The 15,527-nt window shown below is 40.6% G+C and overlaps 1 protein-coding gene across 2 annotated transcripts in view; it reads left to right on the plus strand.

Moving 5' to 3' along the window:
• Positions 1 to 1,060: 1,060 nt before the first annotated feature.
• The window catches only part of MRTFB (myocardin related transcription factor B), a 67,143-nt gene continuing 52,676 nt past the window's right edge, over positions 1,061 to 15,527 (plus strand). For both annotated transcript variants that reach the window (XM_030957798.1, XM_030957800.1), the window contains exons 1-2: positions 1,061 to 1,189; positions 4,257 to 4,300. The gene's annotated coding sequence lies outside the window, so the exon portion shown is untranslated. The remainder of the gene's footprint in view (positions 1,190 to 4,256; positions 4,301 to 15,527) is intronic.

A 15,527-nucleotide genomic window follows, 5' to 3' on the forward strand; every position in this document is an offset into this window, starting at 1 on the left:
TCTCAAGCGTAAATCATCAGGTTTCCAAAACCTCTTTGAAGAATTTTTTTTTGCTCGTGATTAGTTTGATGCTGAATCAAGTTCAGTCACCTCAGACACTGACAGCTAAGCCTGAAGGTGAAATACACGAGGTATGAGTCCCATCTTGTTTGTGAATGTTTGCACAGCCAACATTTGAAGCCATACCCAATCCATCGGCTCCGAATTTCAAATCTGTGTGACTACAGCGCCCCGAGAAGAGACACTGGCACCCTCAGCCTCTGCCCGCCCCGGACAAAGCCCCGGGGTCGGGTCGGTCCGACCCTCCCACCAGGGCCCGGCGCCCCCAGGAAGCGGCGGGGCCGCCGCGGCCAAGGCACCGCTGTGCGGGACGGGGCGATTTGCCTGGGCCTGGGGAGTGATCCCAGAGAACTTTCAAAAATACCTGCACCAGGAGTAGTGTGGCCAGCAGGACCACGGCAATGATTGTCCTGTACTTGGCACTGGTGAGGGCACACCTCGAGTGCTGCATCGAGTTCTGGACTCCCCAGTTCAGAAAGGCCCTAGAGGTGCTGGTGTGTGTCCAGAGAAAGACAACGAAGTTTGGGAAGGGTCTGAAGCACAACTCCTATGAGGAGCTGATGAGAGGGCTCAGCCTGGAGAAAAGTAGGCTCAGCGGGGACCTTATTGCTCTACAAGTACCTGAAAGGAGGTTGTAGGGGTAGGGGTCCAACTCTTCTCCCAGGCAGCCAGCGACAGCACGCGAGTACACAGTCTTAAACTACGCCAGTGGAGGCTTAGGTGGGACGCACGCAGAATTTCTTTCCAAAAAGGGCGATTGACATTGGAATGGGCAGCCCAGGGAGGTGGTGGAGTCACCGTCCCTGGAGGTGTTTAAGGACAGGCTGGACGTGGCCCTTTGTGCCATGGTCTGGTTGACACGGTGGTGCTCGGTCATAGGTTACACTCGATAATCTCAGAGTTCTTTTCCAGCCTCAACGGTTCAGTAACCCCGCACCGGCGCTCGGTCCAGCCCGGCTCACTGAGGGCGCGAGTGCCCGGATGTGCGTCCCCGCCTCCCGCACGTGCGCGGCGCCAGCGCGCGCGGCTCCCCCGCCCCCGCCCGCGGGCCAACCGCCGGGGCGCGCGCCTGGGGAGGGCGGTCCCGGGCGCAGAGCTCGCGAGAGGAACATGGCCGCGGCGGGCCGGGGTGAGCGGGGCAGCGCGGGCGGGGGGCGCGGGGCGCGCGGCCGAGAGCCGCCTCACCGGGTCCGCGCCTCACGGGGCGGCCGCGCTGCCGCGCGCTGAAATGGGCCGGGCCGGGCCGGGCCGGGCCGCTGGGCGAGAGCGGCACCGCCGGCAGCCATCGCCGCCCGGCCCCGGGGTGGGCTGCGCGCCGCCCCGCCCGCAGAGCCTTCCGAAGGAGGTTGCGGGGGGCAGGAGTGCCGAGAGCGGCGGCCGCCTCCTCTCTGCCGGGGGCGGGCAGGCTGCCCGCGAGGCCGCAGCCGGGCACACGGGGGGGCGGCCCCCCAGCCCCGCCGGGCCGCTCTGGGCCCCGAGCAGGTGGAGGTGCCGGTGTCCGCACCGCGCCCTGGGACACGGCTCGCCCCGGCCCGGCCGCTGGTGGATGTGTCCTGTGTTATTATTTGCTAGGGAGGAACACTCGCTGCCGGGGGAGGTGCGGGGCTGCGGGCAGCAGGGCGGCGCTGCGGGCCCGGCCCGAGCCCTGCGGGCGTTGAGATGGGAGCGCCTCGCCCGGGGGAGACCGGAGCCCTCCGTGTCCCCGATCGTGGAGCTGCAGCGGAGGTCACTGGGCTGTGAGGAGAGCTGTGACCCTTAGAGCACGGGCTGTTAACGAGTTCGGCTCGTTTTCTGCGGCATGCGTGGATTTAGATGGCACTTGGTCAATCCATTTTAGCGTGGAATAGGTTGCCCAAGAAGGTGGTGGAGTCACCATCCGTAAGGCGTTTAAAAGACGATGTGGCGCTGGGTGATGTGCTTTAGAGGTTTCAGTGGCAGTGCTGGTTCGATGGTTGGACTGGACGATATAAAAGGTCTTTTCCAAGCCTGATGATTCCGTGATTCCAGAATCAGCGTTGTTAGCAAGCGTATGTATCCCCAGCACCTGCGTGCACAGATCCACATGCGGCTGCAGGTCCCTTGGCTGGCACTTGCGGCAGTGACATTCTTGGGGACGCGGGCAGCCAGGTGCAGAGCTGTGCTGCCGTGCCTTTCTGCCAGCAAATACATTTTCCTTTGTTCCATTTCTGTGGGTTTTGTATTGGTGTGCAAGTGTGCAGTGCAGAAAACTGCTGTTAGTCAGTGCAGTCAAGAGATACCAGGACTTCTGCCTGCTGCAGGCAATTGGCTGAAATAAAGACTGCAGGATTTAAAGTGAATAAATCCTGTTTGTTTAGCTATAAAGTAAATATCAGGAAAATTATCTTTTTATGAATGTTTCAAAAACACCTCCATAAAGTCTGGTATGTCAATATGTCTAAAATACTTAAAGCTTAAACATCACTCACCTTTTAAGAAAAAAAGCCAAGATTTCACTGTCCTGTGAGTACAGCATGTTCTGAAGTTCTTGTTTATGGGAAGGTGTTCACACTTCTTCCTCACATTGCATCTTTTCCTTTATGAGAAAAAAATGCTCAGGTTTTGAATTAATTGAGGTTTTGAAGCTTTCAACAAAGGCACAGCTGGCATTTCATAAAATTATTCTCTTAATGTGTGACATTTTATCTTGTTCCTTCCTAAAGTTTTCTGTCCTGTGTAATTGCTTAGGGCAGATGTGACTTTGTGGTCTAACTTGCAGTTAAAACTTGACAAGATTGCTGCCTGGTAATGACACCAGTTATTAAGCAAATAAAAACACCTAGAAGCTGAACATCCTTAGTACATTGTTGGGAGTACAGAATATCTTAAGGGATTTGGCAGTATTTGGAGAAGTGTAGAAAACTGAACTTAATGATGCAAATGAGTTTTTAGAAGCAGTCATACAATAACATGGAAATCACCTTTATATTTATCTTTTGTTTGTCAGATTCTGTTGAATTATAAGGTAGTATCAAACAGCTTTAATAGTGAGGGTTAATACATAGATATTCAGAAAAATTTAGTGGTTTATATGCATAAAATACTTCAAAAAATGGAACTTTTACTTGTTAGCCTAGCAATGAAATTAGATAATTGATGACGTAATAGACTAATGTAATATTGGATAGGGAATATGCTTAGTTGAGGTTTGGGGTTTTTTAAACAGCGTTTAGATTACTGATGAAATGATTATTGGAAGGAAGAGGGAATATATTTTATCATAGGCCATTTATTTTTGTGGGCCTTTTTGGCATTTCCATCTTGTAACCTCTTCCTCTTGTGAGTTTGCTTTGGTTTTTTACATGTGCAGTTTTTAACCTCTGTCACTGACATGTACAGAAACCATAACATCAGCTTCAGCCTTTAAAAGAATGAACAGTAGTCTGTTAGGATTCATCTCTGGGATCAAAAGTAAAATTGTGTGGCTGAGCAATGTCAGGGACGTTCTAAGTCTGATACCTGTGGGTTCAAAGCCAAAACTGGCAAACTCCATTAGTGTTACTGTATGAAACAGCATTTGATAAATGCCAGACTTTAAAATAACTGATTTTTTAAACTTTTCTAAATATAATGAGCAGTAGGTTTCTATTGACTTAATCATATGTGTCTGTATATGTATATATATACACACACAGTCTAAAATATTCCAATGAATGAAATGTTGATGTTGGAACGGGTCCATTTGAGTTGGTGACATAGCAGAAAGGCAAAATGTGGATGGGAACAGTTTCCTTTTTTTTGTAAACATTCCATTGTATTGGAATCTATAGAAAACTAAAATGCATTTTTGTTGTATAATTGACACTTCCAGGTGTAAAGACTTGAAGGAACTAGGGCTGAGTTTGTGTATTGGATTGAGCTAAAAGGAGCAGATGATGCACCTCTGCTACTGCTGTTCTTGCCAGAGGTAATTGGAAAGACAAATACCATCTTAGAATTTGAGCAGGAATATGAAAGGTGCTAAAAGATGCACATAAAGTATATTAAAATCACTTTACTCTCAGGATTTTAACCTAATAGCACACTTTTACATCTGCAAAACTGCAGAAGCTGAGAAAGCTGACCTAGTATTCTTAAGGCTTTAATTTCTCAGAACAAAATATGTAACTTTTTAAATAACAAATCCTTGAGACATCTTTGTGATTTTTGTTTTTCCTTTTTACTTTCCAACCAACCAGGAATGTGCTGAACAGACACTCTAGAAGGGTGCTAGAGATACAAGGTAAGTGCTGTATCTTAAAAAACTTAAACTTTTGAAATAAGTTTTTTTAATAAAGCTGCTATGCTATTTTTTTAGTGAGCAGTATATCCCTTTAAGTTGTGCTTAAGGTTTTGTAATCCTGTTAAAATGGAAGGTTTTCCAGGAGATCTGTTCCTATACAAACAGAAATTTGGTTATATGTAGTACATGTATTACGTAAACTTGAGAGCAAGTTATTGTGATTTTATGCTTTGGCCTTTGATATGAGTGGGTTTTAATCACCTCTTAAGATTATGATATAACTGCTCATATGCTGATTAAACAATATTTTCTCTTTTTAAAGGACTGTCATGCTTGCAAGCCTTCATAGATGTTAGCTGTTTTCCACATGTGAATAGTTTCGATATTAAAATTTTGGCTTGTAGAACATTTTGTTTACTTTTAACAGTTTTTCTGCAGTGACTCAGGCTTGTACCAGCACAGCACCTCCAGAGGGACTCCAGATCCTGTGTGGTTTGGTTAAATCAATCCAGTTATAGATGAGGAAAATTCTCTCTCAAAGGGAGTCACCAAGTGTGTTTGCCTCTGCTGCTAGTGCTGTTCCAGGAGGTGTTAGCAAGGGAAGTGAAGGAGCTCAGTAAAACAAGGAACTTGGGTTATATTGACTAACACATTCTCAGTTCTGGAACTGTGTGCTTCTGGAGTTTAGCTGATCCCTAAATGGTGAAAATTCTGATCCTGCCCTTCCCTCCTCATCTTCAGTGTGGGAAAAAGAGGGTGGGACCGGTTGCCTGATTTTCAAGACTTAAAGCCTCTTGATAGTTTCCAGTGAGGCCTCCTAGATGAACCAGAGCATTGGTTCCACCTCTACAGAAAAAGCAGACACTACACACGACTGTCATGGCTAAGAGCTGCTGCAGAGACTGGAAGAACAAGATGTACAGAACTGCATATACACAGAAGGGGATATATATCTGTAGCATTGATGTGTTCCAACAAACCCCAGAACTGTGCTAGGCAAAAAATCCCAACTAGAAACACTTCAAGCTAGGGGAGCTTCCCCTAACCTGAAGGCAAGGTGTGTTTAGGGTTGTGTGCAGGCTCCATGAGGAGCAGGTTTGATTAGACTTGGCAAACCAGTTCACTTTGTGTCCTCCTTTAGTAAATCTACAATCTTTGGTTCTTACTGTGAATAAATCTGCTGCTTTTTTAGCTGCATGTCCAAAAAAAAGATAAACCACTGAAATTAAGACTATTTTTGCTTGACAGCTATGAATGTTTCATGTTTGCTTCTTCAAATGAAGAAATGCTGCTTATTTTTCCATGCTGTGCTGTATTCCTAGCATTGTTTTGAAACATCTTTAGCACCTGAAGTTCAAGAGCCAGAATTGCCCAGTGTTAGTTACAGAATACAACTTTTTTCAAACTTTCCTTCTGTGGCAAAGATTGATGTCTACCACAAAAATCTTCCATATCCTGAAACTCCAAAGCAAATGCACATTACAGAATTTATTGAAGTGTTCAGATTACTGTTATTAAATCCAGATGTTAATGTAACAGTTTTGCACTTGGGCAATAAACTGGATCTCTGTGATTGTTGACTCAGTAGAGAGTATTTTAAGATTTCATATTTGGTACTTGGCTTAAGCATTAATTAAATGTTGGAGAAGGGGCTTTTACTTGGGCATGGTGCCAAAAGCAACAAAGTGAGAGAGAAGCCCTGGTTACACTCAGTTTTGGTCTTTATACCAACTAGTGAAACACAAATTAACAAAACAAAAAATAAAGAGAAAAAGACACCCACTGGTTTTCTATCCTTCTAAGTGAATTATGACCTAGGTAGTCCTAGTTACCTACCTGAGAAGGACATGCAGTTGTGTTCATGTTTCCACATTTTGTGTCTAATACTAGAAGCCTGCTGGAAGGCTAGGGAACAGTTGCTGAAAACTTGTTTACAAATTCTAGAGACATTAAAATTAGAGTCTTAGTCATTCTTTAAATGTAAAAGAGGTAGCTCATAAAAATTCAGCAGAGAAACTCATTAAAATGAGTTCAAATTATTAGTGTATTAAGTTATTTCAGGAGTTTTTGAATGGACTAATAAATCTCTCTGAACTATTTTTGAATGTGTTTTTTCATCATATATCACTTGGTGCGCTTTTTTTTTTAGGATTTCATCTTTAAAAATAAAATCTTAAACATATTTTTCCATGGAAAGTACAACTAAGACAGGTACCAAAAAAGAAAAGCCTTAATGTTTGGCTAATGTTTTTGCTAATGTTTTTCAGTATTTAATTTGTGTTCTTTGTACAGCTATACTCTTTATAAGTATACTTAGTATATTTATAAGGTTTTTGTTAAAGACTTGTAATCTCTATGAGTTAGGAATTTATAGAAACAATTGGAAACTACCATTTTCTACTTAATGTTTTCAACACTAATTTCATTTGCAGGGTCTGGACTGCAGAAGGTGTTTAATACCCAGTTTATGAGGGTAAAGCTCACTTATGGTCTTTCTAGTAAATACTTAATTAAAGAGAAGTTACTGCTTTATTTTGCAGTCTTTATCATTTCTGAATTTGTATGGGTTAATTACAGTAATGCTTCTTTATGTTAATGTCAAATAATACAGCAGCACTCAAATACAAAGTACTGAGCAAATACTGTCAGTTTTTGCAAAATATGAACTGTCTTTATGGATATGGGAATTATAAGTCTTCCAGTGTGAATCAAGCCCTAAATAATTCTCTCTATATCTTTAGACAGTTTTAACCAACTTTCTTTGCTTCTATGAATAACTGAGTGTAATTTGTGATTTCTTCTGGAATCAGATCCTCTCTCCTCTGCCAGATGTTCCACCCTTCCTCTGTTCTGTCAGTTAAACCATTTGATGCCTCTTTTACCAGCTCCTGCATCAGAAGCCTAATTTTAAAAACTTGTGCAAAATTGGTAAAAGAGAAAAGTGGAATCTCTTGGAAGAGGTGAAATGCAGGTGGTGAGAACCTGCTGTGGCCCATAGTTCATCCTGGCTGTCCTGGGAAGGCTGTGGGCAGGAGCACAGGTGGGAATGTGGAGCCAGCGCAGCCCCCAGTGTGACCCGGGGATGGGTGAAACACTGGGGCTGCCTCCCTTTGCTGCAGAGAAAACCACACTCACAGGAGACCCTTGGCACAGTTCTACACCTCAAATACCTGGGGCAGCTGGGGCCTGGAGGTGGTGCAGGAGAGAATTCCATGGTGTCTCCCTGCTGCCTGTGGGTTCTTGCATAGGTGGGAGACTTTGGAAAGCCTAAGCCAGCCTTGTGCTGGCTGCCTGAGGAACATGGTCAAGAAAAGGTTATCAAGGAAGGATGGTATACAGAGCATTTTTGATGGGTAAAACTGAGTTCAGGTGATTTAGTGATAGATGGAGGATAGAAAAAAATGGAGAATACAGGAATAGAAATCAGGAAAGTGGGTATTGAAGTGATCTGGGGGAAAAAACCCTATTGTCTGACACTAGAAAAAGAGCAATGAAAATAAACCAAGAGGAAAAACTCCTTGGCTACAGTATTTATATCTGATACCAGATTATATTTAACGAATAGCTTGCTTTCATCACATAATCAGTATTTTCCAACAAAGTTTCTAATAAAGCTTTGTAGTATCTTTTTAAAATATTTTGAGTGCTGCTCAAACTACAAGAACTACAGAAAGTAAATGTGTGACAGCTGCTAAGTGCAGAAATTTGTAATCTACTGTAAACAATTTTATGTTACCATCTATTTCTTATTTATTTTTAAACGAGCAGCTTTGTATGGAATGAAATACTGGAACACAATAGTTTAACAGATAAGACTTCTTTGAAACTGGCCTTAGACAACATAAACTCTCCTGACCCAGAGTTTCTGCCCTATTAGTCTTTAGCTAATTTCAGTAGGGAAAATGGAATTCAAATTCATTTTAGCTTTGGAGATCGTGAGAAATTGGTTCTTAAAGTACTGAGGGCATGGACTGTGGATTATAGCATTAAACTGTTTGGAACATCAGAGTTTTCAGGCACCATCCTAATAACATCCTTTTCCTGATTATTTTAGAATATAGGTGTTGATCTGGAGATGAGGCTTCATCAGTTATGATCTTGGATCTGTATTTATAAAGAAGCAATAAGTTATATTCCTTCCTGTGGTCTTACCCTGTTCCTTGTTAGAAGAAATGTGTTTGATTTGAAAAGTAAAAATTTGGCTTCTGTTGAAGTGAAGAGTGTAATTTTGTCTTTATCAAATTACTTGTTTTGCTGTTAGTCATAATACTATGTGTGTGGTATATCTTTGTGCCTAATATCCAGTGTTTAGGAGAATCAGGGCTGGGATTTTGTGGTTTGTTGTGGGATTTTTCTTCCTGGAAGTCTGCTTAACTGTATGGAATTCAGCATTCTTTCAGTCTGCATCCTTGTTGTTTCTATTAAAAAACACCCTGACTTTAATTCTTAGGAAGATGATGTAAGATGTAAATCCAGTAGAAGTGATATAATTGCATTCAGATTGTGACCTTTTGTCACTGCTGTATAAAAATGAGGCCATGTAATACAATGTGGGATTAGAAGTAAGAAACAAGAAAGAATATTGTAGGTGAACTCTTAATCACTTGCTGCTAATCAGGTAAAGAATGTACAGTAAATTGTTGCTGAGATGTACCGCAAGTTGATTTATATATTTTTTTAATTAAACATTAATGTGTTACCTTCTGTGTTTTCCTTTTGTCCATTAGCAGATTAAATATTAAAAGTTTCATTTTCAGAAGTTGGGAGCAACAAGTTGACTGGTTTCCATGGGAGCTAATTCAAGTTACTGTTTGCATTGTTAATACCTCAAAGCTATGTTGGTCCAAGTCAATATGCAGCAAAAGGTTTGTGTGAGATAGATTTTCTTAGCTCTCCTAAAGTTGTGTGTAGAGACTGCTTGAGTGAGGACCTTCTGCACATGTCACTGAATTTCAGCTCAGACATAATGATTCTGATTTTTGCAAGATCCCCTAAATTGAAGTTGCTTGTAATCTCTTAATTACGCTTACGTTATTTTGAATTAATGTCAGGTTAGCACTTAGTTTCTTGCTGAATGTAAATAGTATGTTAAATTCTGTCCAATAGAAATTGATTGTATTTTTAAAGACAAATTTAACTCCAGATATTACAATAATAAAGTAATTACAGTAATTAATAATCAAATTTCAATAATAAAACTTTGCTAATCTTTGTAAAGTGTGTAGATATAAAAATAAGCAAAGCATAGATTTTTCAAGAAATCTCATCTACTAGAAATGATTGTGCAATCAGTCCCACTTCTGAAAAGAGGTAGAAAGCAGCACGTTCAATGGGAGGCAGTCCTGCAGTTCCTTCCTCTTTGGTTTGAATCCTTGTGCTTTCCTTGCTTTGTTCAGTTCAAGGGCTTGGTTTGCAGGCAGTAAAATAAACAGAGTAGCACCTGCAGCTTAGTCATAAATGGGAACATCTCGCAGTATCCAAGCAAACAAATGAAATCATGGAGTCATCTAACCTTTCTTGAAATGCCTTAAGAGCTTTACCAACATTCATTTTTAAGAAGGACTTCTATTTTGGTTATCAAAGGTCTCTGAACATATAGGGAAAGATTATGATCCAATTCACTGATAAAAGTTATGAAGTATTGTCTGAGCTACCAAGTGCCTTTATTATACAAAAACAAGCACTTGGGCTTTGATTTTTTCCTATGCTGGCAACTTCAATTACATAAATAGATTCTTCTGGCTACACCTTGTGTTTGCTGGCCACAGAAAATCATGGAGCACATGAGATCTTAGTAATTGCTTTCACAAAGTTCTGTCATAGACCAGAAGAACTGAACTTGCTTCTGAGCAGGTTAATCTGAGTTGAAGTCGCAATTACTCAAGCACTCCTGCAAAGCACTTCATATTAAAACTGAAGTTAATAATTTTGGGATTTTTGCTGGCTTTGGAAGTCATATGTCACAATGTTTCATTGGAAAAAAATATTTAAATATGTAGATATTTATGAAGGTGAGAAACTAGGAGAATCATCTGTTTGCACACCACACTAATGCAGATAGCTGTTGTTTGGTTGGTTTCTTTGTTTCTTTGCCTTGCTAAATTTAGGTGTAAAACTGACCTTGTGTTGCTTTGTAAACTCAGCCTGAATGTATTTGTTGCCAGTGTTAATGTCAGCTTCTTAAATTAGAGAATTAAAACAAATTTAGAATATTGACAATCAACATCATCTTCACAGACTGAAAAATAGGAATGTCATATTTAGATTTTTCTGACCATTTGCATACAACATATTTCCATATACAGTAACACGTAAACAAGACACTGCTTCATATTTTGCCTATCTAGTTTTAAGTATTTTTATGAAGCTCTTTATTTTAAGAACTAGTGAGGATATGTGCTATGACAGCTTTGTATTTATTTAATCAAGTGGAACCAGCTGAACCACTTAATGTTGCCTTAAGAGGAGCATGTTTTATTAAGAATATCCACAGAAGAGATGAGATTAAATCAAATTATGTCTGCTCATATGGTGGTTAAAAGTAAAAAGTTGTTGAGGACTGTGCCTGAAGTCCTTCACTTAAAACAATTTATGGGTCAATGTCTTCTACACTTCAGGTATTGTGGCCAGAATTCTGGTTGCTGCTAAGTGCTCTTAGGGAAGATGGATTTAGTTGTAGATGAAATAAATTATTGTCTTCTCATGATTCAGAGTTTTCAGCATAAATCTTTATGAACTCTGCTGCAAACATTGCAAGTTAACACAGCATAGGTTCTGTTTATGAAGTATTGTGTCAGTGGAAGGTGAATTGAAGGCTGTCCTGGGTTATCAGGGTGGGTTACTGGATGTTTGCTTCCGTGCCAGTCTTAAACAGCTCTCTAGAGATGAGCATCTCTCGTACAGGGTGGAATTGCAGAGCTTCAGTTCTGACTTCTCCCTAAAAATGGAGGTTGTTGACTGGGTGGTACCTTTAACAGGCAGCTAATATTAGATACTTTTTCTTTGGTCCCTCAGACCAATTTATTGGTTTTGGTGCACACTGCGGAGTTTCTCAACTGTTTCTTAAAGGAAGATGACATAGTTGAACAGTTTTATATAATCAGTAAACAATTTAAGCATCACTTCTGTCTGAACGTATGGGTTCTGTTTCAGTGATGACTGTTGTGCATATTGAACCTTTGCTATATTTAAAATATTTGTAAAAAGTTTAGCATTTTGAATAAGTTCTATTATTATCAATTTAAAGCCCTTGAAATGTGAATACAGAAGATAGTTGTAATATTTACAATTACTTTAAACATTTGTATGAAACCTTAAGGTATTTAAACACTAAGCTTCACAACATTGCTGTGAGGTAGATTCTTTCCAGTGAAGGTTGATGTGTAGCCCAGATTTCACAAACTCTTGTTTGAACAGGTTAGTTTGAGCAGGCAGTAATGTGAGAAAAGAATAGATAAATCATCTCTATGGCCCTGCACAGCGACAGGGTAGGCTTTAGTTTCCCCACACTTTAATGGAGCTGTGGGAGGCTGCCTTTATTCCTCACAGCCCCACACTGCAGGGTAATTCATTTGCACTTAGCAGGGCTCAGCTCCCATTACCAATTACTGTGATTTTTTTTTTTTCCTGCCTGGAGGTAGCAGTGGAGGGAATGAATGTATCATCAAGGATTCTCCTGACTCATCCCCAGCCTCTGTCCAGGTACAAGTAATTCTCTGTACATAACCTCATGGACGATGTGCATTTGCCACTGTAGCTTATTCATTTTTCATTTTTGGATCAGTCCAAAGACTTAAGATTTAAAGACTTCCTCTGAGGAATTAGTAAAGAGAATCTCAATGTAGCATTGTTATAAAAATATGCAGAAGTGTTAGATGAGTTTCTGGAGGTCTTTTGGTGTCTGTTCAGTGGTATTAATTTAGCTAGAGCAGACAGTTACAAAAATTTAATCTCAGTTATTTAATGAAAGTGGATATTTTTCTGCAGTATCAACCAGTCCAGGAGGACTCTGTGCTCCTGGAAGAAACACATTATTCCAGGTACTGGAACAGTGAGAAGCGTGACAGGACCTCAGTTTTGTCAGATACTTCTGCACGCTGTTTTTTAAAGAAATGAATAGTAATAGTGAGTTTTTCATAATGCATAATCCAAGGTGATTACTCATGGTTAGTCAGCTGCTGATATTTCTCATCTTTTTCTGCTTTTGTATAATTACCCTCATAAAAATAGCTGTATGATTTAAATCCTTAGTGCCCTGTGTTTGACCACAAAGCTTAATTAATTAGGTTTATCAGCATTGTGTTTAACTGTGAGATTGCAGTTTCTCTTTCAATATGGTAATTAAATGTCAGTTTTCATGTCAGAGTTCCCGTGCTGCAGTAAGATGGTGTCTGTAGGAAGGTGTCAGGCCAGCAGAGGTGAGGCTGTGCTGTCCCACGGGGGCTCATGCCCCCACAGCCCTTGCTGCATTTCTGACCCCAGCAGCTGCTGGGGCTGAGGAGTGTCACCCTTTGGAGCACAGCCCCTCTTTGGGGTTGCTCCAGGAGCTGATGGAGATGGAGACTGCAGCCAAGCCATGGTTTGTTTGTGCATTTCTCTTTACCTCTGGCTGATAGGCAGCATGCCAGGAGGAGCCATCCTTTAAAAGCCTGTGTCTCTTCCTCTCCTTGGAGTGGTGTTCCATGCCCAGGGCTCGACTCCGGGAAGTGACTCCCGGAGCTTCCAATTCCCGCACTCCTCCGTGAGCTCAGTGTTCCCGACTGCTTTGTTTATGTTCAGGCCTGACGTGTGCTGATCCTTGGAAGAAAGCAGAGACTGAGCATTCCAAGGCTCTGACCACTGGACTGGACTAATTTGTAGCCCAGGAAGGAAGTTTGCTGTAGGCATGGGTAGGTCTGTGCATTCTGAAAGCACAGTCCTTGCCCTTCTTCATGAGAGGGGAAGGGGAATTGCCAAGTCAGTCTCAAATTGTGACTTCTCACATTCTCTCAGGTCATTAGTGCCCACTGCTCAAATAGAAGGAATATTTAAAACTATAACAGCCCCCAAAGTGCTTATTGGCCTCAATGTCAGAAATCACTGTTCCCACTGCACAGATCACCAAGTCCTTCCAGGCACTGACAGGGAGACTAAAAATCTTAATGCAATGGCCTGCCTTGGCAGCTGTTAGTTAACCTGCTGGATCTCACACTTTTTAAGGATCTCTTTTAGTGGTTTCTGATATATTGAAGAAAAAAGTAAGAAAAACAAAACAAACCCAACATTTTACATTTCTAGTATTCTCCCCACTAAAAATTCTGGTGTATTAAAAACTGCTAGAGTTTTAAATTTTGCTGAGTTTTACAAATGGAAAAACTGAGTGCTCATGTCACACCATGATTCTGTAAATCCTGGAGCTGATATTGCTAATATCCAATGACTGTTAATTCAAATACAGTACTGGGTACAGTGACCCAGGTTCCTTGCAGGTGTGAGTGAGTGAGCAGTGTTAATGCCAGCCAGTTGACTTGGCCAAAGCTTGAATGCATTGTCATTCTTGAACTGTTATTTTCCAGCAGATTGCTAAAATAAAAGCTGGTTTACTACTGAAGTGTCATCCAGATTTCAGAGCTTGTGCCAAATAAAATACCAGTTCTGGTGTCTCAAATAGCAGGGAAGTATAAGATGATAAGATTTTTCCAAGGAAATACATTTTGTCTTACGAAGATAAAATGTTTAAAAATAAAAGGAGCGTTTGTCTTCAGCAGTTAAGAAGATAGCAACCACCTACAATCTGTGAGAACACTTACATAAGGCTCATACATTGTACAGGAGTTCTGGTTTGCCAGTGCTGGAACACTGTTCCTATGTACTTGTCAGGGAAATGTGAACCAAAGCCTCCTAGCAGTGCTGGTGCAGATTCCATTTTGATAATGTATTCTAAAGGCTAAGTAGGAAAATATTTTTTTTCTAATTTTCACTCTGCTATTAAACATTTTGCTGTTTCTATGTTTAAAAAAACCAAAAAAACAACAAACCCAAACCAGCTACCTGTAATAATTTAAGACTATTGGAACAATTGAGTCATGTGATTTTTAGTTTCTGGAAATAAGTTGGTATTATGCTTTCCAACAGTTCATAAGCAGAAATGGAGCAGAGAGATGGCTAGCACAACTTTACCTTCAGGTGTCTTAGTTGCAAGGAAGGAAGTGGAAACCCCTTGAGTGACAACTGATTTTTGTCAGATCAGCCTGGTATAAAAGGTGCTTTCTTGGATTATGTTAAGTAGAATATTGAAACTTTCGTAGAATGGATTTCTTAAAATTGTATTTTCCTGTACATGTTTTAACTGTTGAGTTTCAGTTATGTTACTAATATACTTTGTGTGCAGGTCTGCTTCAATTCAGGGGTTACACAGATAATGGTTACCATCTGTAAATGCAGATGGCAAATCTGAAATAATTCTCCAGGAATGAGGAGGCTTCAAACAAATGAGAAAGGGGAGGCAAATTGTTATCTTTAATATAAAATGTGAGAGTATCATGGGCTTTACATTCTAAATCAGAGGTTTCTCAGTTTTGCAGATGATTGCTGGATAAAGTGTTGTACAGGGTTTGATTTTAAACAAGGTGAATAAATATTTTCTACTACTCATATTCGTGTTTGGATTGTTGATGTACAAACTATTGGTTATATTAGAAACATCAGAATGAAATGGCTTTTGAAGACTGAAAATAGATGGGAGATATTCTGCATATCTTTAGTTGAGTTTTATGTGAAGTAAATGCTGCTGGTTGTAGCCTGCACCTGATGCTAAAGCAGTTGTATTCACCTGGAGCTGTTAAAATGGGTGTGCTAGAAAATGATAATGGTTTGTTATCATACATGCAGCAGTGTAAAAATACATTTACAGAGATGTTTACAGATTTTTTTGTCCTCATTTATTTCTTTTTTGTTTGATTGTATGGAAAAATATTTATAAAAGTTATTTTTAAGTTCCTAAATTAGTTTTTTCAATCAATAAGGAAAACCTTATGCCAAAGGCAAACTATTAATTTCATGGATGCCAAGTTCAGGAGTTGTCTTCAGAAAGTTGAATGGCTGAATGAATTCTTGATTAGATCTAATAAAACAAGAGATAAGAATCAAATTAATTGTTTATATTTTATTATTGAAAGTCTCCAATTTGCCATCTTTATAATATTTTTTAGAAGTTCTGTTTGTTGATTCAGTAAGGAGCTGTAAGAAT

This window comes from Camarhynchus parvulus, chromosome 14, assembly GCF_901933205.1.
Source record: "Camarhynchus parvulus chromosome 14, STF_HiC, whole genome shotgun sequence".
NCBI classification, from domain to species: Eukaryota; Metazoa; Chordata; class Aves; order Passeriformes; family Thraupidae; genus Camarhynchus; species Camarhynchus parvulus.